Source organism: Rattus norvegicus, chromosome 19 (assembly GCF_036323735.1).
Source record: "Rattus norvegicus strain BN/NHsdMcwi chromosome 19, GRCr8, whole genome shotgun sequence".
Classification (NCBI taxonomy): Eukaryota; Metazoa; Chordata; class Mammalia; order Rodentia; family Muridae; genus Rattus; species Rattus norvegicus.
This window is the reverse complement of record NC_086037.1, coordinates 58,163,296-58,185,058: the sequence shown is the minus strand read 5'-3', so window position 1 is coordinate 58,185,058 and position 21,763 is coordinate 58,163,296. Positions and strand designations below refer to the sequence as shown.

General features: G+C 40.5%; 2 long non-coding RNA genes across 2 annotated transcripts in view; one reads left to right on the top strand and one right to left on the bottom strand.

Annotated features, from left to right (window-relative positions):
* LOC134483644 (uncharacterized) overlaps positions 1 to 21,763 on the top strand; it is a 54,075-nt gene that overhangs the window by 22,732 nt on the left and 9,580 nt on the right. Inside the window, exons 3-4 of the long non-coding RNA XR_010060479.1 lie at positions 11,842 to 11,998; positions 14,810 to 14,911. This is a non-coding gene — a long non-coding RNA (uncharacterized LOC134483644). The remainder of the gene's footprint in view (positions 1 to 11,841; positions 11,999 to 14,809; positions 14,912 to 21,763) is intronic.
* On the bottom strand, positions 7,250 to 13,833 carry LOC103694333 (uncharacterized). The gene is made up of 3 exons (XR_005497000.2): positions 13,569 to 13,833; positions 10,909 to 11,983; positions 7,250 to 10,320 (listed from the first exon to the last, which is right to left on the bottom strand). It is a non-coding gene; the product is annotated as an uncharacterized LOC103694333 (long non-coding RNA).

Genomic DNA, 21,763 nt, shown 5'->3' with positions numbered 1-21,763 from the left:
ACATCATGCTCTACAATCCCACTCATCTCCCCTTCTCATCATATCTGCCCTCTGCCCTTGCTACCCCCCCCCAAAGAGAATAGAGAACAAGCAAAATTAACAAAACAATACAAGGCATAGAAAATTCTCATTGTGGGAGCTACAGTATGCCACAGCATGTCTGACAGTACACCCTTTTGTTTATACACCTTTACTTGCAAGTGGACATTCCAATGAGTCGTTAGCCTGGTTTGAGACCTTTTCCTTCTGCTATACCATCAATACTTGGTCTTCACTGGGACTCATCTTGGTAATTCTGTTGTTGCCCTGTGTCGTGGGGACCCTGAAGCTTTGGATTTGTAGTACCAGCCCTTTTATAAGCGTAGCAGTTCATCGATGAGGCAGATGTTGGGTGGGCCAACTCAAAGCCTTGGACTTGGGCCTGGGTGGATAGCCGGGTTGGGTAGCCCACTAGCTCTTTCAGACCCACACTATCAGGATGAACCCTCCACCACTGCCCCAGCTACCTCACTCAATGTTGCATCTGGCAGGGTACAGGGTCAGCTCTTTTCTTCTCATATTCTCGGGACCACTCACCCACATGCTTACCACTGGTGCCAGCTCTACTGTGCTTTCTAGTCTGGGTGCAGAGTCTGCTCTCCTGAGAGCTGCAGCTGGAGCTGGATTTGGACATCCTTGGAGCTGACTCACCCCTGCCTTCAGGCAAGGTGATTTTCCCAAGTGCTGCATCTGGTGAGGGGCAGGCCTACCTCTCCAGATCTCTTGATCCTGGGGCTACCTCTGGAGAGGGGTGAGGATGCAGAGGGCCTCACTCCACACCCATAACATCTCATGACAGATGAGTGGTGGGTACAGGTCCCCCATGTTCATGCCCTCCTGGCCAGCTTATCAGGGATCCTGCCAACAGGGCTGGACCTACATTTCTGAGTGCTGCAGATGGTGAGAGAAGGCCAAAGCCAGTGAGGTAGAGACCAGCTCTGCACACCCTTTGGGCATCTGCATAATCCCAAGAGGCTTCCTGGACCAGGGACACCTGCATAATCTTTAGTGGTAATATGAGCTATGGGCATTGACATGTACCACTGCTGCTGGATGACCATGGACCCAGACATGGCTAAGAGTGGCAGCACAGGCTGTGTCTTCCCTATGGACACAGATGGTGGGGCAGACTACTCACAACTGCTATTCCTCTCCACCCCTGAGTCTCCAGTTCCACCTTTCTTCATAATTCTCAAACTGTTCTATTCTCTTTCTCATATCTGTACCATATATTTGTACATTGTAGTAGCTCATGCTACAGGGAGCCATGTGGCTAGAGGGCTTCTGGGAGCCTTCCTCTGCTTGCACCTCATGATGAGGTTGTGGGTAGGCCTCTGTAACACCTCACCTCTCAGTGGAGATTCTGAAAGCCAAAAGAGCCAGGACAGATATTTTACAAATTCTAAGAGACCACAATTACCAGCCCAGGCTTCTATACCAGTAAAACTTTCTATCACAATAGATGGAAAAAAGAAAGAATTCTATTATAAAGTCAAACTTAACTAATATATACATACAAATCCAACTCTACAGAAGTCTCTGGAAGGGAAACTTCATCCTGAACAAGCCAATCTAACTAAAGAAAACACAAGGAAAAAGTAATTCCAGACCAACAAATCATCATCACCATCACCACCACAACCACCACCACCACCACCATCATCATCATCAATGACGACAACAATAACAAAACTCTCAAAAACACAAACTACCATAATGTAATGATAGGAATAAACAAACACTACTAATTGATGTCTGTCAACATCAATGGTCTCAATCCCCACTCCCCCAAAAAAAGACTAACAGAATGGATGTGAAAACAGTATTCATCCTTCTACTGCATCTAAGGGACACACATTCACATCACACGTAAAAGGACAGAAGTAGACACTCAAAGCAAATGGACCTAAGAAGCAAGTTGGTACAGCCAATTTAATATCTAACAGAATGGAATTTAATCTAAAACTAATCAGAAGGAACAAATGCTCATCAAGGAAAAATTCACCATGAGGATACTGCAATTCTTAATAGCTATGCACCAAACAGGAGGGTACACAAACCAGAAGTTCATAAAAGAAACAAAAGTATAATGAGGAATAAAACAGGGTTGTCTACTCTCAATATATCTCAATATAGTACTTAAAGTCTAATAAAAATAAAACAACTGGAGGAGATCAAGGAGATACAGATTGGGAAGCAAGAAGTTAAAGCATCTTTATTAACTCCTACAGCTAATAAACACTTTCATCAAACTAGAAGAATATATAGTTAAGTCCTCAAATCAATAGTCTTCCTATATACGAATAACAAATGGACTGAGAAAATCATGGAAATAACACTCTTCACAATAGCCTCAAATAATATAAAATATCCTGGGGTAACTCTAACCAAGCAAGTAAGACTCATTTGATAAAAACTTTAAAATATTGATGAAAAGAAACTGAAGAAGGCATCAGAAAAGGTAAAGATCTCCATGCTCAGGAATACATAAAATGAATAAGGTAAAGAAGGCCATTCTAACAAAACCAATACGGGTTAAACATAAGTCCATGATTCTGTCAAAAATCTAGCACAATTCTTCATGGAGCCTGAAAGGACAATTTTCATCTTCCTATGGAAACAGAAAACAAGACAGAACAAAACAAACAAACAAACAAACAAACAAACAAACCAAAAACCCAAACTCAACAACAGGGTAGCTTAGAAAAATCCTGGATGAGAAAAGAACTGGGGATAATACCATCCCTGATTTTAAGTTGCACTACGTAATTATAGTAATAAAAACAGCATGGTATTGGTATAAAAGCAAAAATGTTGACCAATGGAATAGAATTGAAGACTCAGGCATAAATCTACACACCTATGAACATCTGATTTTTTTTAAAAGATAAAGATACCAGAAATAAACACTGAAAAAAAGAAAGCGTCTTCAACAAACGGTGCTGGTCAATCCATGTGGCTGCAAGTAGAAAATTCCAAATATATCTATTCTTACCCTCCTGTGCAAAATTCAAGTCTAAATGGATCAAAGACATCAACATCAAACCAGATATACTGAACCTGATAGAAGACAAGCTAGGGACAGATGTTGAACTCATTTGCACAGGAAAAGACTTTCTGAACAGAACACTGATAGCACAGATTCTAAGAACAACAATTGATAAATGGGACCTCATGAAACTGAAAAGCTCTGATATGGTAAAGGACAGTATCTTCTGGAAAAAGTGGCAACCCACAGAATGGGGAAATAATTTTACCAACTACACACCTGATAGAGGGCTAATATAAAAAATATAAAACAACAACAACAACAAAAATCCCCTGGATATCACAAAAAACAAATAACCAGTTTATTAAATTGGGGTATAGATCTAAACAGAGCATTATCAAAAGAGAAATCTAATATGGCTGAGAAACACTTAAAGGAGTGCTCAACATTCTTAATCATCAAGGAGACGAAAATCAAAACAACTTTGAGGTTTCATTTCACACCAGTAGAATGGCCAAGGCCCATGAAACGAATGACAGTCTCATGCTTGCAAAGATTTGAGGTAAGGGATTCCATAGCTGGTGTGAGTACAAACACGTACAACTACTGTAGAAAGCAGTGTGGTGGTTCCTCAGGAAGATGGGGATCCATGTACCTCAAATGTCACTTGTGCCCCTCTTGGATATGTACCCAAAGGACACTTCATGCTCCTACAGGAACACTTGCCCAGCCGTGTCCACTGCTGCTTTATTTGTAATAACAGAAACTTGAATAGACCTAGATGTCTATCAACAGATGGACAGATAAACATTTATACAATGGAGTACTACTCAGCTGTTTTAAATAAATGGATTCATGAAACTCAATGGATGGAACTAGAAAGAAAAATCATCCTGAGAGAGGTAACCCAGACTTGAAAAGACAAATAACGCATGTTATCAGTTATCAATTATCAGTAAGCTCCAAACCACAGAGGTTAAGTATGGAGTAAGGGACTAGAAAGGACAGCTAGATCTTCCTAGGAAGGGGAAACAGAATAGATAGTGATAGATGAGAGAAAAGGGGTGGTGGTGGAATAGAAATATCAAATAGGGATAGGAGGGAAGAGGGGGATAAGAAAGGGAATATAAAGAAAGACACCTAAACTTAAGAGCCATTGAATGGTCTTGTGGAAACCTAATATTGTAGAAATTTCTTAAGATACTAGGTTTTCATGCCCAAATGGCCCTTAATTTCATTTGTCTCTCCCTATGTGTATATGTTTGTAATATACCCAATATGGTAATCTAATAATATATATATTATCAGATGTACATGTGTAGTAAGATATATAGGTAAACACACACACATACACACACACACATACACACACACACACACACACACACACACACACACACACACACACACGGTGATCTAAGTGAAATCACTGACTAATGGGAAAGACAGAGCCCCAGCTGGACGTCTCTTGTTAGGAAATGAAGCCTTCAGTATTGGAAATGGTTATATGTAATTCAGTTAGGGGCCAGAAAGGTATCATGGAAACCCCCAAACAACCCAGGGCATTGCCGAGACTATAAAAGTTGCTTTCTACAAACTGACGCCAAGTTCCTCTTGCTATAGACAATTCCTCCACAGCGTATTGGACTAGGAGGAGTCATGTTGGTGCCTACCTAAAGTCCTCACACCTAGGGGTCGGTTAGTGTCCATGAAACCAGAAAGTGCTGTGCATGCTACCAAAGAAGAAACACCAGCCCCTCTACAAACCCTTTGATGTACAATGGCATCCTGCCTATAGTATATGCAATGGTGGCACAAAGGTGGTGAGAGACAACCAATATCTGATCTGACTTTAGGAACAGTCCAGTAGATGGAACTCATTCCATGTTTATCTGTCCAAGAGAAACCAAATTTAGCAATAAAATGACTTTTAATGACATTCTGCTTAGTCAGTCACCATCAGAAGTCTCCCTTCTGCAGCAGGTGGGGACAGATATACAGAGCTACAAATGGATGTTATGCACAAAGTGGGAGACTTTGGAGTTCAGAGTTCCAAACAGGATGTCTCCATCAAATCCCTCCCCCAGGTTCAGGGAACCCTGCAGAGAGGAGGCATAAAGAGGAGGAGAGCCAGGTGGGCTGGAAGACATTAAAGGAATGTGCCCTTCAAAACAGGACAGGACTAATGTTGATAGGAACTCAAGGAACTGAGACGTCGTACTCAGGGCCTACAAGGGTGTACAGCAGATGGGATCCTAGAGCTGGAGGGAGAAGTGGGCATACAACCCCATCCCTAAACCAGATGCTATCTTCAACTGATAACACTTGCAAATGAAATTTAGTTTTCTCCAAGGAGTCTCACTAGATAACAAAGGACTTTTAAGGATAGGCTGAATGCTTAGCAGTAGATGGCCAACTGACAGTAAATGACCTCAACACCCTTTCGGAGGGGTCTTGTCTTATAATGTCATGACAATGACAGGGTTCTCTCTCTCTCTCTCTCTCTCTCTCTCTCTGTGTGTGTGTCTCATTAATTTTTTCTTTTCTTTCTTTTATCAAAAATTACCTTTTAATTTTTTATATGTATTTATTTTACCGTACAGGTCCTTTGCAGATATGTTATGGCTTCTGTTTTCACATTTTTATAGGATTCCTGAGTGTACAAGACAGTGGGTCTCACCATATCTTTTTCTTGAGCGTTTTTCCCTTTTGTTTGTTTTGTACTATTCTGATTTGTTCATCTTATTATTATAGTATATGTTATATTAATATTATATTACAATGTCTTTGTTGTTTGGTTCTAATGAGAGACAGAAAGGGGATTGGTCTGAATGGGAAGGAAATGAGGAGGAATTGGGAAGAGAAAGTGTAATAAGGACATATAATACGGGAAAAAACTATTTTCAGGAAGGGACAAAAAGACACATATGAGAATAAAGGCTAGGAAAGATATATGCATAATGTATCCAATTTAGAAATGTATTAACTTTTAAGAAGAAACCCAGATTAAAAGCATGGTTAACTAAAGTCAAGTTATACATGATATTAGAAGGGACCCAATGCTATAAAACTGCAGAATCTACCATGTGCAACAGTGCTATACCTCTTCCCTTCCCCCACCTCCCCCTACATTGCATTCAATGATCCAAAGGTTATGACCATTTAAATATTTTAATTAATTTTTTCTAAAGAAAAAAAAAAAAAACAGTGGGGCTAGTGAGCTGGCTCAGTGGTTAAGAGCACTGACTATTCTTAACAGAGGTTCTGAGCTCAAATCCCAGCAACCACATGGTGGCTCACATCCATCTGTAAAGAGATCTGATATGCTTTTCTGGTGTGTCTGAAGACAGCAACAGTGTACTTATATATAATAAATAAATAAATCTTTAAATAAAAAGAAAGAAAAAGCAGTGAAGTTCTCCCTTCCCTTTCCTGATCCAGAAATGTATTTTCCATTTGGGTTATATATATTCCATATAATATTTGAATATAGTAAGTCATACTTTGATAGAGTTTTTTAAATTTTCACCCTGTTATTTCCTTTAAAATCCTCATTTATGACCTAAAAAACATCCTCTATTTTTTATGTGCTTTTTTGGGTCTTCCTTAATTTATTGATATTTTTCAGTTTGCTTAACGGTTTTCTGTTCACCACTAAACATGACATTTAAAAACATTTATTTTATTTTTATTCATGCCGATGGATGCATGTGCTGGTGTGTGGGAATGCGCATGGGAGGGCAGAGGCACTGGATTTTTCTGGAGCTGGAGCTGTAGGCAGTTGTTAGCCACCTGTCAGGTCCTCCTCAAGAGCAGCAGGGCTCTCACAGGCTGAGCCATCTCTCCTGCCCCAAACAAGGTGTGGAATGGCAACATTTCCCCATGCATTGTTGTTCTGTGACTCAGTCTTCCTGACTTACAAAGCTCTTGCTTGTATCTCTTTGCAATCACCACATTCCCTTTGTCCCCATAAGCTCTCTTTGGAGAGCAGTGTGGCAGCGCATGCCTGTAATCTAAGCCCTTTGGAAGTCGAGGTAGAAGGATCAGGAGTTCAAGGGAATCCCTAGCCCAGCATACATGATATCCTGTTACACCAGAACAAAACCAGACAGAAGCCTTTTTATCTTAATCTCCCCCCCCCCCCCCCCCGTCTTCCCAACTCTCTCGTAGCTACCTCCACTGCATCAGTACACCCCCCACCCCCACCCCGGGCTTCTCTCATTCCAGGACCAGCATCCTTCAGTCTACGTTCCTTTCTGCTCTTTGTGCTCTTTACATGGCTCTGCTTCCTGCTCTTACGTATGCTCTCAGCTCCCTTTCCCCTAACTCCATGTTTAGTACGGCTCTTGTGTGGTTATGCCAACGGATCTACCTGCTCTGTGTGTGACTGCGCGGAACGGGGCAGCTCATTATAGCGGAACAAAGCGCCGGAAGCATCCCGATGGGTCACGTTTTAATTAATGGCTACAGATCTCAAGTAGAACTTTAGTATACATGAGTGACACAACCATCTTTCCCTTTGAGTTGAGTTTTCAAATTACCCCATCCCTTGCCTTCATAGAAAATGAAATGGAACTGCAACATTGGCCTCTTGTGGGAAGAAGCCAGAGGCAAATTTAATAAAAATGCTTTAAATAATATTCTGTTTATTAATAATAATTTTTGTTTAAAAAGTCATAAAGATTCCACAAGTAATTTACAGCCAGTAGGATGGATTCACGTATCTTTGTTGCCATAGCTTGTGCTTTAAACTTCTATTATTATTTCAACAGAGCTTCAGAATTAAAACAAATAGACATTAATTAAAAATGACTCCATGGTTTAAAAATATATGGCTTGCCATCCCAACTATCTAAAATTAACATCTAGGCCATTACACACGGGGAGCAATTACGAATGTCGGAGTATGGTGTGCACACAGGGGCGGCATAGATTTATTTTTAAATCAACTTAATTGTTGCCAATAAAACAAAGTGAGGGGTGAACACATTTGTCTTCCACACACAGTCACGTTGGTGTTTGGCGCCACTCTTGATCAAAAACAAACAATTACGGCTTCTTATCAAGGTGGGAGAAACTCTCCCATCTCCCCGACAGAGCCAGCACAGCCGCAGGATGAGAGGACAACTGACAGGGGGTCCTAGTTAGTGTATCACCGCCAGATACAGCAGACTTTTAAGATTAATCTGGGCAAACTTTACCTTTGACATTTGAGAAGAAATAGAAAAATCTTCAGTAATCAGGAGAGATGCAGTCGTAAGAGAATGAACACACTTAAAAATGTTGAAAGGTTGGTGCAGACCTGCCTTTGTCTTGGGATCTTGGTTTTCCTTTCCCACTGCATTAGTGAGTACAATTGTGGGGATCTGAAGACCTGGAAACTAGTAATTTAGTTTGCTTAATTTAGGGCAATTCCCCAAAGCGTTCTCTGAAAGAACTGTGAACATAGTAATTATAAAATAGAATGTGAAACTAGACACTGATAGGAGAAACAAAAGAATAACACAGAGAAAGGAAATGAACAGAGGGAAGGAGGGAGAAAAGAGGGGGGAAAGAAACCATAACCATGAACATTAAATACAACCATGAGTGGTCACGTGGGTTAATGCAAACACAGATCTAAGCCTTTTACGAATATTTATATGGCAGTCCCCAGCTCCGAAAAAAAAAAAAAAAAAGAACGAATATTTATATGGAACTTGTCTAATGCCCAGCCCTGTGTTAGGTCATCTTGCAGGTCGACTTCCTGACTCTGGTCTGTATAAGTAATTGCCTTCGTTCTTATCATCTAAATACAATAAAACAGGCAAGTACTAATGGTTGGAGAGGGCACTCTGTTTCTGTGATTGAGAGTAGGGACTAGAACAAATGTTCCACAAAAGAACTTTGGGCAGAGGCAATGCGAGACTTCAGAATGATTGACCCGCTAATTTCCAGTTAAATGAGCTTTCCTCGGGATGCAATCTTGTATATCGGAAAGGTTTCATAATTAGAAAATGTTTTAAATTAATACAGCAAAACAGTAAGTCAGAGAGTTGTACAGGCTTAAAAGAAGCAGGGTGCTTAAGAGCATTCTCACTTATGAAAGTACGTGCCGTGTGATAATTGAGAAAATGTGCAATATATAATTAGAGAAAATGACAGGGGAGGAAGATGGTTGGCTATTTTGTTCTAGATACTGAAATGTGGTGAATTATATACCTTTCAGGATTTCAAAATTTTCTACAATTCACAATGAAAAATTAGGTATGGACTGATTATCTCTGTGGGTGAATTAGTCATCCGAGCTCTTCTGCAGTGGCTTCCCGAGGAAGGATAGAACACAGGGAGAAGGAATGGGACTTGGGAACAGAAAAAGCTCCTGAATCCTTGCTCTGCTTTCTGTCCCTTGGTGGCCGAGTGTCCCAAGAATTTCAACCCAAGAGACCAAACCACCACAAACACAGCCTGTGCAGAGACCGTACTGCACATGTCTTAAACTCTGTGACCTTTGACTTTAAATCTCCCTGGCATTTCTTTCTTTTTGTAATATGTAATGTTCTTTCTTTAATAAAGATAAGAATAAAATGGCTTTACCTTCTTTTCACTTAATTTTAACACTTCACTCACTTTTTAAATTCAGAGCCATAAATCATATTCTTTGAACAGTATAATTTCAAAAGTAACAAAATCGCATCTATAACTATTGTTAAGACATGTAGGCATGCATCTTCCTTAGTGCCCACATGAGGATATATCCCTCTGTTGTTAAAATGTTTTTATTATTATTTGTGTGTGTCTGAGTATTTGCCTACATGTGTGTCTGTGTGCTGATGCCCACAGAAGCTAGAAGGTGTCAGATATCCTAGAACTGGAGTTATAGACAGTTGTGAGTGGCGGTTGTGAGTCTCTGTCCCTCTCTAAGCCTTGGGAATCTATCTTCTTCCAGGGTCAAGCCCACCTTGCTTAATAAATTCCATTTTGTTTCACATCAACTTACTGTGAGTTTCTTTTCTGTAGCATAAGGCCAGAAGATAAATCTGCCACCAATGGCAATCGAGCCTCCTGTGGCATTAACCAATGCAAAAGCAGCAAATCAGATGCAAATGACTTTGAAAAAATTTTGTAGTGCCTTGCTTATGATCCCCATAAGAACATTCTATGATACAGGCACGTGGAGAACTTTCCCATCCAAGTCGAGACCATCCCAGATCTTCTAATTTCCAGCCAACAAGACAGCTGCCCCAGACACATGTGCGAACTCACCAACCAAGGGCTTCCGAGTAATCCGTTAAATTCTGGACTTGTTTGTTCTACAATAAGAGAGAAGTTCCATAGGAAAGGGATTTGATTTCAGAGCTTTATTAAGCAGTAAATCCCGACTTAAAAGTATCAAGCAACAGAGATACACAAGGCATCGTGTTATTAATGTTCCCAATGTAAGTTAACCCGAGTTTCTGTCTCCTATACACCTAACTGCACTCTCTCACTCTTTTTTCTAAAATTAGTAACTAGACTTTCTCAGGGCATATCAGCTCCTCTTGATAACCTGGACTTAGCAATAGCTGTAGAGTCCCCGAAGTGTACATTGCCTCCAAACCCCTTAACTTTCCTACAGAAACCCTAGTTACTTAGCCTTTGTCCTCTGGCTGCTATGTTCCTTGTGCTAACTTTGTTTACTTTTCCTCTGAGGAGGAATGAGACTTTAGCTACAGAGCCTCTGGTTATCACATCTTTGCTTGATCCAACCATCAGTGACCCACCTTCACACTCCAGTGATCCGAAAGCTGAATCTTGAGCCCACAACTGACAATCAATCTTGACCCTTCCCGCCCCGCCCCCACACCTATCTGTCTGCCTTCCTGAAGCTTCCCTGGTCCCAAGGCTGCATTTTTACTCACCTTCTTTATTTGTATTAGGCTTCTCTCGTCTCGGGTAGCCACTCCATCACGTGCTTGGACTATTCGACTACCACTGCTGCCCTTAAGAGATAGTCATGCAATAGGCAGTGTTTCATATGTCTGTGTCTGATGATGAATAGTAAATATTTCTGAATTCAAAGACAACATCAAAAGAACTGTTCTGATTTGAACAGAGAGACATATATTAACATAATATTGTGAAGCAAAGTACCAGCAATGGCCAAATTAAAGCCTCACTGATGTTACTTTGCCTTTTGTCTTTATGAACCTTGTCTCCTGTCCCACCCACTACTTTGGGGTGGGGTGCTTTGACGGCACATACAGAACTAGCCACCCCTTTGCTTCTCGTGGTGTGCAGCGTAACCTGTCTGTGGATTAAAAGAGAGTCATATCCAAAAGCGGTGTCAGTTCTAGGCTTGTATCATGATATGGTAATTCATGATTGTCCGACTGTGAGAGGTAAGCGGAATGTGGCCAGCAAGCTCATCCTTGAGTTCAGGGGAAGCACACAGGTAGGTTTCCAGGAAAGGAAAGCAACAGTGGTCTGTGTTCCCAGCTCTGCCTATTGTAACTTCACTGCAGAGTGATCCTGGGTCTTTTTATTGAAGATGAACTGTTTTGCATGTACTTAGAGAGACTATCATCGAATTTAGATATCATTTCCCCAAATACACCCTTCAGAGAAAGCCTAAGGCATTCTGCATCTAAGGGTGATGAACGTTCACCATGGCCTTTCTGAAAATTCTCATTCTTAATTTAACAACAGTTTTTTCTTACCACTTCAGCAAGAGACAGACAGTTCCCAAATGATACAGCCTGCCCCCTTTTGGATCAGTTAGCACAAGGAAATTGGATATTGGTGTGTTGATATAACCCTAAAGTAAATTGATATTGTTTGGCTTTCTTTCACAGAAAATTATTTACATACAGACAGAAGACTGCTCTCTTATGGACTTCTGTATTCCCAGGGCTTTGGCGAAACATTGGAAAGCTTCTCCCTACTCAGAAGCAGGCCTCCTGGTGTTAAGATAGTGTCCAGTCTATAGACATCAATCTAAAAGGCAAACAGGTAGGATGCTAAGTGTTACGTGAAGGGGCTGGGGAATCCATCTGAGATGCTACTGGGGTACAATTTACCCTTCTTAGACTATAAGAATTTCATTCCTTCCTGTTTAGTGTAAAAATTTGAATACAAGTGTCTAGCAGTACAGTCACCATATAATTCCAGGGCAGAACCCATTACAGAATTTCAAATTTTAGTTATGAAATTATTAAGACATTTAAGCACCTTATGTGGCTAGCTTAGACGACCAGACATACAAACTGAGACTACTCAAATAGCCACAAACGTAAAACTATAAAAGAACGCAGTAGTTTTCCAGGGAAGTCTATGGCCTGTGCCTGGGCCGCTAGCTGCCTAACCCTACTTGCCCTTGGGGTGGCCCGGGAGCAACTGCACGAACTTCAGGAGTCGACGAGACATGCAGTAGCAAGTGCTTCTGAAAGCAGCTATGAGCTCCTTCAATACCTTCTACCAGTGTCCCATTGGTCCCAAGAAAGCATCTCTTCTAAACCACAGGTCTCGACTGGCTGGCATTGTCTACATCAGAAATCCTAGGTTTCTCAGGTGGTCCTCGATTAGGTCCTCCTGCAGGACATGCCTTTGCAGCTGCATGGCCCCTGACGTTTATGTAGAGGTGGCCATGCTGCTCCTCTTACAGAAGCCCATAGGTATATAGAGCTGCTCACACTATAGCCTATATAGTTCTAGAAGTACCAAAGACTGTATTTTCATTGGGTCCTATGTGGTCTACACTGACATTGCTAATGCTGAGGGATGAGACCCTGGTCTTTTCAACAGGATTGGAAAGTCACGTAAGCCCAATGTAAAGCATATCAGTGTGGAAGAATATGGAGAACTTTTACTTGACTAAAATTGTATCCGAAATGAAAAGGCTAGAGAGATGTTTCAGTCGCTAAGAGCACTGGCTGCTCTTACAGAGGCGTCAAGAGTGTGATTTCCAGCATCCACGTGGCATTTCACAACCATCTGTCATGCCAGTTTCAGTGGATCTGTAGCCCTCTTCTGCCCTCTCCAGGTCCCTGCATGCATGTAATACCGACATATGTACATGCCAACACTAATGCACACAGTACAATAAAAGGGGATTAAAAATCCATTTTCCCATGTTATACCTTTTTATTTGTAAAACGTTTTAACTGAAATGCAATTGCATCGCTCTCCCTTCCTTCTCCTCCATCCTGCCCTTCCCAGCTACCCTCCTTCATATCCCCCCAGTGCCCACTCTGTCAAACTGAGTCTTTTAACATTACATCTGTTACAAATGTATATGTGAGCACATGTATACGCATACGAATACGCACACATATATTTAACTAGAACCTGTTGGGTTATGTTTTTATGGTAAGAGTCAGAGTACCACATTGGGGGGGTATTTCACAGGATTCTACCCTTAGACAAAGAGCTACAGGCAGCTGCTGACTACAGGGAAAATACGAATTAGCCTCTCTCTCAGTGATAAGCTCCCTTGTTGGTCGTCCAGGGCAGGGTCCTCAGTCCTGAAACCATATATGCACAAACAACAAAACATAAGTAAACGTTTTAAATAAAAGTTTACCTCCAGTTCTCAGACTGCACACCTGTCATTCCATTGTTTGAAGGTTTTTATTTGATAGCTGAATACACATTAAAAGCAGCTTTTCCTTGGGTCAACTAGAAATATTCCCATTTGATTTGCCTGAATATTAGAAATATGAAAATGTATCAATATTATTGGTGGTAAAGGTATTGTAGATGCAAAGGTGAACTGGGACCCCTGAAGGGGTTGTCCTTATAAAAATACCAAAAATGGGAAAAACTGCAGATACATTTGTGAGCTTTAAACATGGTATTCATGGAGCATACAAACAACCTCTGAGACTATATAATCTTCTAACATGATACAATAAATACATGTTTTAGCTGGGAATGCAGCTCAATGTTAGAGCATTATTCTACATGAACATGGCCCTAGGTTAGATCCAAGGTAGGAAGGGAGGGAGACAGGGAGAAGGGGAGGGAGGGAAGAAGGAAGGAGGAATTCATATTGTTTATGTTTTTAATTTAGGGTCATACATAAATAAAAATCTTACTTTGCACATGTACTACAAATCAAAGTAATAATTTTACTGCTCTAGAGCATAATTTGAAAATATTGAATTAAAATTTAAGGACAATAAATGTGTTGGTAATTTTCATATGCTAAGTTCATTCCTACCATCAACAATCATTAATGTGTTTCCATTTTTCTAAGCTTGACCTAGCCTTCTTCTTTTCTCTAGGACAACTGCATAGAATAGCAGTTGCAGCCCTGTCTTAACACATGGTAGAATTGAAATCTGCAGCAATTAAACAGCTGGTTTACAATCTTTTGTCCAATAAAGTGGTTGCGGTCAGGCCCTATAATATTTCTCTTAACTCCATACATTTCTTCTAAACATTTTCTGCCACTTTTATCATTTGAGAGTTCAGATTTAAAGTTATCAGGAACCTATTGCCCTGGTCCATCTTGGATCTTAAGGAAATTGCTCACTGGAAAGTATAATATATGACCCAAATGCATTCTGGGGGTTAAGAGCCACTTGGATATATAAAAGCATACATTCATGTGCACATTATAGCTTATTAGATACAAAGGTAGTATAAGTAGGGACGGTAAAGAGGAAACAAAGTTTCTTTAAGTATTCATTATGAGTGGCTCTTGGACCACAAGGTGATATTGGTGCCTAGACTATGAAGAAACTTGTCAGTGAAATGCTATGGCTTTTGGAGGTGGGAAATTCTAAGATCATGGAGACAGTATCTGTTTGGTTCCCGCAGTTTCTGACAAGGGCCTCCTGCGGCATCCTCTGACTGAGAAGCAGCAGAATGAACACACAGGTGCACAACGAGGGACCACACTGGCAGAGGAAGAAGCAGGAGGTAAAAGAGCCTTCCTTCCGTTACTCGCCATGCTCTTGTGAGGATGACGTCATCCCCTTGGAGTTTGGGTTCACTATGATCTAATGTCTCAGCACTGATGCTTTGGAGTTTAATTTTCTACCCGACTTTCAGGAAGGTCAAACAACATCTAAGTCACAGCAGGGACACAGAGTCTATGAGGAGCAAGTGCATGCTGAGACTGAAATCAAGACTTATAAAATCCTGCACTACCTGGCTCCTTTGGCCTCCTTGATGGCCTCCCCAAACCCTTACCTCGTACCCACTCAGCTGTCAAGTACTGAGGCTGCTAATGCCCCTGTCTCAGGGATCTGACATGCAGAGCCTTTGCCTGATATCAGGCCACAGCTTTCTGCATCTCTCTCTGGAACAGAGAGTTAATTGCGGGTATCTGTGCTGTGATATAACAGCAGCCATTGATTTACGCTACTAACCAGGGCCCCATGCTCTGTGAGGAACTAAATCATGTGATAGGAAACTTCCTGCCACCCTTAAGAGGTTATAAACAGTCAGCTCTTTCCCTATGTTCTAAGGATGCATCCAAGGTTCCTCTCCCTTCTTACCCCACCCTCTCTGTCCCTCTCCTGGTGACAATCTATGACTCTTTCTCCCTGTCTGTCTTTTTGCTCACTTTCAGTGAAGCTCTTCTCCATGTTTTAAAGAGGATTCTCCTTCTCCATTAACGACTCTGTCATGCTTACATCTCCAAGCATTGTCCCATCTCTGTCTAAAGTTCTTCCATCCACACCCTCCCCTTCTTACAAAACTCTTGGAGAAGAACTGTGCCCACTCCCTTTGTGGACCAACTCCTTCTACTCATCTTTTATTAAATCTTCCACTTGCTCTCCCATTCATTAACAAAACTGTTCCGATACAGCCTTTAAACCTGTTCTTTAAACCTGTCTGTTACTTTCATTCCTATTGTTACAGAGGCTCTCCCACTCACTCTGTCTCTTGATGAACATTTACGTATTTTAACACATTGGGTTTGTGCCATCAAATCCTAATATATTAAACAGGGGTACATTATCAAAATCATTTGCTTTAAGAGGAGACCATAGACAGTTTCCCAACAAACACACAGTTATTGCTTCTGTAATTTGCTATGAAGTGTAGCAGGACAATTCTTTTTCTGCCAGGGAAGGCAGAATGGGAGATAAAATGAATCATATATTTCTTAATTAGTCAATAAAAGGAAGCATGTCCTATTATAAATACAGAGAATCTTTTTTGATGCTAAATTAATGACTGGCATCAATCTTTACTTGAAGATTTTTTTTCCAACTACACAGTAGACCACTCTTTGCACAACAGCTAACACAAAGGCACTGGATATGGGTATCTCTCTGGCTGCTTCCTTCATCAGCCTTTAGTCTCCTAAGGTTTTGCGTAAGAAAATTAAGTAAATTCCAGTGAACTTACATGCTTCTAAAATACATTGTGAAAACCACTTAGCAGCACACGGTGAATATACTCTGGGCTAGAGGGATGGTTCAATGGTTGAGGGCCAGTGCCGCATTTGCAGAAGACCTGAGTTCAGTTCCCAGAGCCCACATGTAGCTCCAGTTTATAAGCTCACAAGCACATATCCTCACACAGAAAAATATATACATACACACACCCACACACACATATAATTTTAACAAGAAATTTTAAAAAGCATTCTCCATATACAAATACTCATATAAACTCATATTTGCATGTAATATCTATGGTAGATCGGTAGAACAGGCAATGAAATAGGCATCCTCCCCTCCCCAAATACACAGATGTATGTCTACATACAACAGCAGTTCTCAACCTTCCCAATACCACGGCCCTTTAATATAGTTCTTCAATTTGTGGTGACCCTCAACTATAAAATTATTCTTATTGTTACTGCATAAGTATAACTTTGCTGCTGTCATGAATCATAACGTAAATATTTGTGTTTTCCGATGGTCTTAGGCAACCCCTGTGAAAAGGTCCTTCGACCTCCTAAATGAGTACCAATCCAGGTTCAGAGCTGCTGACCTAGAACCTTAGAAGGTAACTTTATGTGGTGAAAGGCTTTTTAAAAGTATAGTTTAGTTTTGAAATCACATCTGTTTATTTATAGTGGGAAGGAGGAGACCCACATGTCATGGCATGTGGATAAAGATCAGGATATATGTTTGGGGACTCAGTTGTTCTCTTCTACCGTGTGGGTCCCAGGAATCAAACTTAGGTGGTCCGGCATTATCGCAAGCTCTCTTCCTACCGAGTCATTCCGGTGGCCTGGAACTACAGGCACTGAAGAAAAAGTCAGTACGTGAGGGTGGATCCTACTTCCAATGCAATTGATAGTTTTGAATAAAGAGGAAAGTTGAAGTGCATGTGTGTAACATGCACATACATGTAAACAATACTAGGGACAGTCAAAAGAAGATTGAGACAATGCAGAAACAAGCCAAAAGTTACTAAGGTTTTTTTAAAAAAAATCAATTGACAGGAAGCTAATCAATTGATGCAGCCAGAAATGATGCAGCCTCTATTCACACTTCTAAAATACATCAGCCTTCTAAGGTCTGGACTCTGGACTCCTCCCTGCAGAACTGTGTGCCTTCTGCTGTTCAAAATCTCAGAGTCCGGGGCAGTTTATTATGGCATCCCTGAGAAACAAAACCAACCATAAACCAGAAACTATACGAGACTCATAAAAAGCAGTAGCTCCTCCCTTCCTCCAGGTCCCCAGTAGGACATAATATTGTCTTTCTGTTTCTAGTTGTCCCGTTCACTCTACATATGCGTTTCAGCAGACTCAGGGTGGGGAAGATGGAGACACGGCTTCTAACCATCCGTAGCCACCCCTCCCTTACACCCTGCATCTTCTACTCATACATTCCCTTTGTTGATGGCACTGCGAAGCCTATTTTGCGACTGCGTTCATCATCCGTGGTTTGTCTATTGGCAGATTCTAAGCATTACCAATCAATAAATGCCATTTATGCTATTAGGATTATGCAAATGCTGTTCAATGCGAGCTAATTAAAATGTTTGCGTTTAGTTTTCTTCTCAAAGAATCCAATTTATGACCCTGGCACCACTCAGAGCACAGACTGCTTAAGATCAAGATCAAAGGCATCTGTCTCTTCCTCTCATCATTAAAAAAAAAAAAATCATATGTTTTGTTGACTCTTTGTCTGAGCAATGTATTCTCTTCCAGAAATTCCTACTGACCTTTTCTTAAGAAATACAAACACATGGCTTATTTACCAAAGCACAAAGAATCTTCGCCTTTCATCTCTTCTCTCTACTGAAATTACCCACTTTCCCCCTCAGGCTCCTTCTTACCACAGCCCTCGGGTTCGGCTTGATTCTATCTAGGTGGATGTCTTCTTGTTTCCTATCTGTAAACTCTGAAGTTGGCATCACTTCCTCATAATAATAACTTCTATGTGTGTGAGTGTGTACATGCATGCATATGCGTGCATGTGTATACATGTGTGTGCATGCATGTATATGTATGTGCATACATGTGCAGACATATTTATATGTGTTCGTTTGTGTGCATTGTGTAAGTATGTGTTTGTGGTGTGGGTATGCATCTGTGTGCCTGTGTATATGTGTGAACACATGCATATGATGGGGGTGTGCAGTCATACATACATGCATACATGTATGTACATGAATGCATGCATGTGCATGTTTGTGTGTCCATATGTATATACATGAGTATATGCATGCATTTTTGAGTGTGTGTGCATGTGTATATGTGTGTGCATGTGTTTGTATGCCTGTATAAGTGTTTGTGTGAATTTTTGTACATGCATGTGTGTGTACATGTGTGTGTGTGTGTGTGTGTGTGCATGTGTGTATATCTGTGTGTGTATGAATGTTTATGAATGTGTGTATGGCAACCTGCAGGCTCCACATAGTGTTTTAGGATGTGTGAAGAGAGATCGATTTTCTACATCCCTATGGAGCTGAAAACATCTTTAGTTCACTGTACTTGCTGCTGTTGGTATAAACTATTATGCTGCAAATAATTTTTTCTTGAGGATATTAAGGAAGTATTTTTGTGTCCTCGCAGCCAGTGGTGATGATGATGAAACTTATACCTAGGAGATCTTCAGTCCCTGTGGCCACCCTTCAATTTTGATGGTTTTTAGCATCTTTCCATTCTCTGAACTGTGACAAGACTGTATCAATGAATGGGTTTTTTGCCCTGCTTAATAGGCCTTTTCCAATCTGACTATTCATGTCTCATTTCAGTCTTATAAATGTCCCAACCTTCATTTCCTCGTCGCCTTTGTTCTTCTTTCTAGAACTCCCATTAGTGGAAGGGTGAGCCATTTGAAACAATTTTCTGTCTCTCTTGTCATTTCCCCCACACTAACTCTCCCTCTTTGTGCTGCGGAGAGCTAGCCTTGCTTTGTGTGGAGTTTTGATGTTTGCTCTTTTCCAGATGAAGTGTTTAATTTGCAAGACTTTTTTTTCTACAGCCGTGGTTTAGTTTTCAAAGCATTTTTTGGGGGGATTTGCATATGCAACATCCTTTCAAAAGTCCCAGGAAGCAGTGTTCACACAGGACACCATTATTCCCTCAATTTAACTTTGCTAATCAGAGGTCGTATCTTCTCCTCATTTATCTCGGGCTTGGTTTATCATCCTGGTCATTTATCCACACTGCGGGTGCTTGGCTCACTCTTGTAGACAGTCATGCAGTCGGGTAAGAAGTCCTACCTCATTTTATTTGCTTTTAGAAGTCTGTTTACTCTCTGTCCTCCTTTGACAACCATCCACTCACCATGCATAAAGACTCCATAGAACTTTACTTTGTAATAATTGTGGGAGGTTTCTGCCTTTTAACTCTTGCACACTGTAGGCAGAAATATAAATCGATCTGGCTGCTACAGAAAATCAGTATGAGGTTTCTTTAAAAAATAAAAAATTGGGTTTGGGGATTTAGCTCAGCGGTAGAGCGCTTGCCTAGCAAGCGCAAGGCCCTGGGTTCGGTCCCCAGCTCCAGAAAAAAAATAAAAAATAAAAAATAAAAAATTAAAGCTAATATTTGACCCAGTTATACACTATTTCTGTGTAAACATAAAAGAAATTTGAGCCAGCTCATAGTAGAGACACCTGCATATCCATGCTCATCGAGACATTGTTCATAAAGCCATATTATGGATTGAGCTTAAATGCCCACCAATAGATGCATTGAAGATAAACTATGACTTGCACACAATGAGGTTTCATTGAGCCATGAGGAATAAAATTATGCCATCTTCAGGACTTTGATCCAAAACCCCTCAAACAATTATTTCCCAGAAAACAAGAATATTCTGAGGATGGCTAAATATAGTTTAAAACTTAACCAGTTTCTTCATTGTAGTGCTTCTTGCAAGAAGCCAAAATATCTTTATTTGAAGATGATTGGGCTTTATACATAAAAGATACCCCCAAAAATCCACTGGAAACTTCTACAGCTGAAAAACACTTTTAGCAAAGTAGCAGGATATGAAACTAATTCCCAAAATTCAGTAGCCCTCCTATATACAGATGACAAATGGACTGAGAAAGAAATTAGGGAAATAATACCTTTCACAGTAGCATCAAAAGTAGCTTAGGGTAATTATAAACAAGCAAGTGAAAGACTTGTGTGATAAAAACTTCAACCCATCGAAGAAAGAAATAAAGAAGACATCAGAAAATTTATATATCTTCCTTGCTCATGGATAGGTAAGGTTAATATCATGGTTATCATATAAAAAGCAATCTGCAGATTCAATCCCTGTCAAAATACCAACAAATTATTTGCATAAATTGAAAGGGTACTCATCAGCTTTATATAGAATCACAAACAACCCAGTGAAAACGATCTTGAATAATAAAAGAGCTGCAGAAGGGTATCACCAACCCTGACTTCGAGTTGCCATACAGAGCTATAGTGCTGCAAACAGCGTAGTGTTGGCCTAAAACAGAAACATTGGTCATGAACTTAAGTTGGAGATGCAGACATATATCCATCCACCCATGGACGCCCGAGTTTTCGTAAAGAAGTAAAAAAGTCTACACTGAGAATAAAATGACAGTGTCTTTAACAAATGTTACTGGTCAAGTTGGATGGCTGCATGTGAAAGTCAAATCAATCCAAATTTATCAACCTGCACATAACTCAATCCAAAACAGACCAAGGACCTTAACGAAAGAACAGGTATCTTTAATCTGGTTGAAGAGAAAGTTGAGAATAATCTCAAACTCACTTGTAAAGGAAAAGACGTTCTGAGCAGGAAGCTGATAGCATGGGCACGAAGAGCAATGATTAGCAAATGGTACCTCATGGAACTGAAAAGCTTCTGTATGGCCAAGGGCACTGCCTTGTCATTCAAAGTGACAGTCTACAGAATGAGAGAGGAGCTTTACAAATTCTACATCCAATATAGGGTTAATATCGGAAACACAGAAAGAACAACAAGAACAACAAATCTTCAAAACCAACAACCAACCAGAAACAAAACCTGGGCATCAAGAGAAGAAAAGAAAAAAGAAAAGAAAAGAAAAGAAAAGAAAGGAAAAGAAAAGAAAGACCCAGTTTAAAAATGAGGTATAGAACTAAACAGAGTTACCAACAGATGAAACACAAGTGGGATGAGAACCAAAGAAATATTCAAAATCCTTCGTCATCAGGGAAATGCAGACAAAACAACTTTGAGATTTCATCTTTCAGCAGCCAGAATATCAAAGATCAATAAAACAAGTGATAGCTCATGCGGGCAAAGATGTGGAGTAAGGGGAACACTCCTCCCTGGCTGATGTGCCAACTCCATGGAAATCGGTGTGGTGGTTCCACAGGAAGCTGAAAATAGATATATT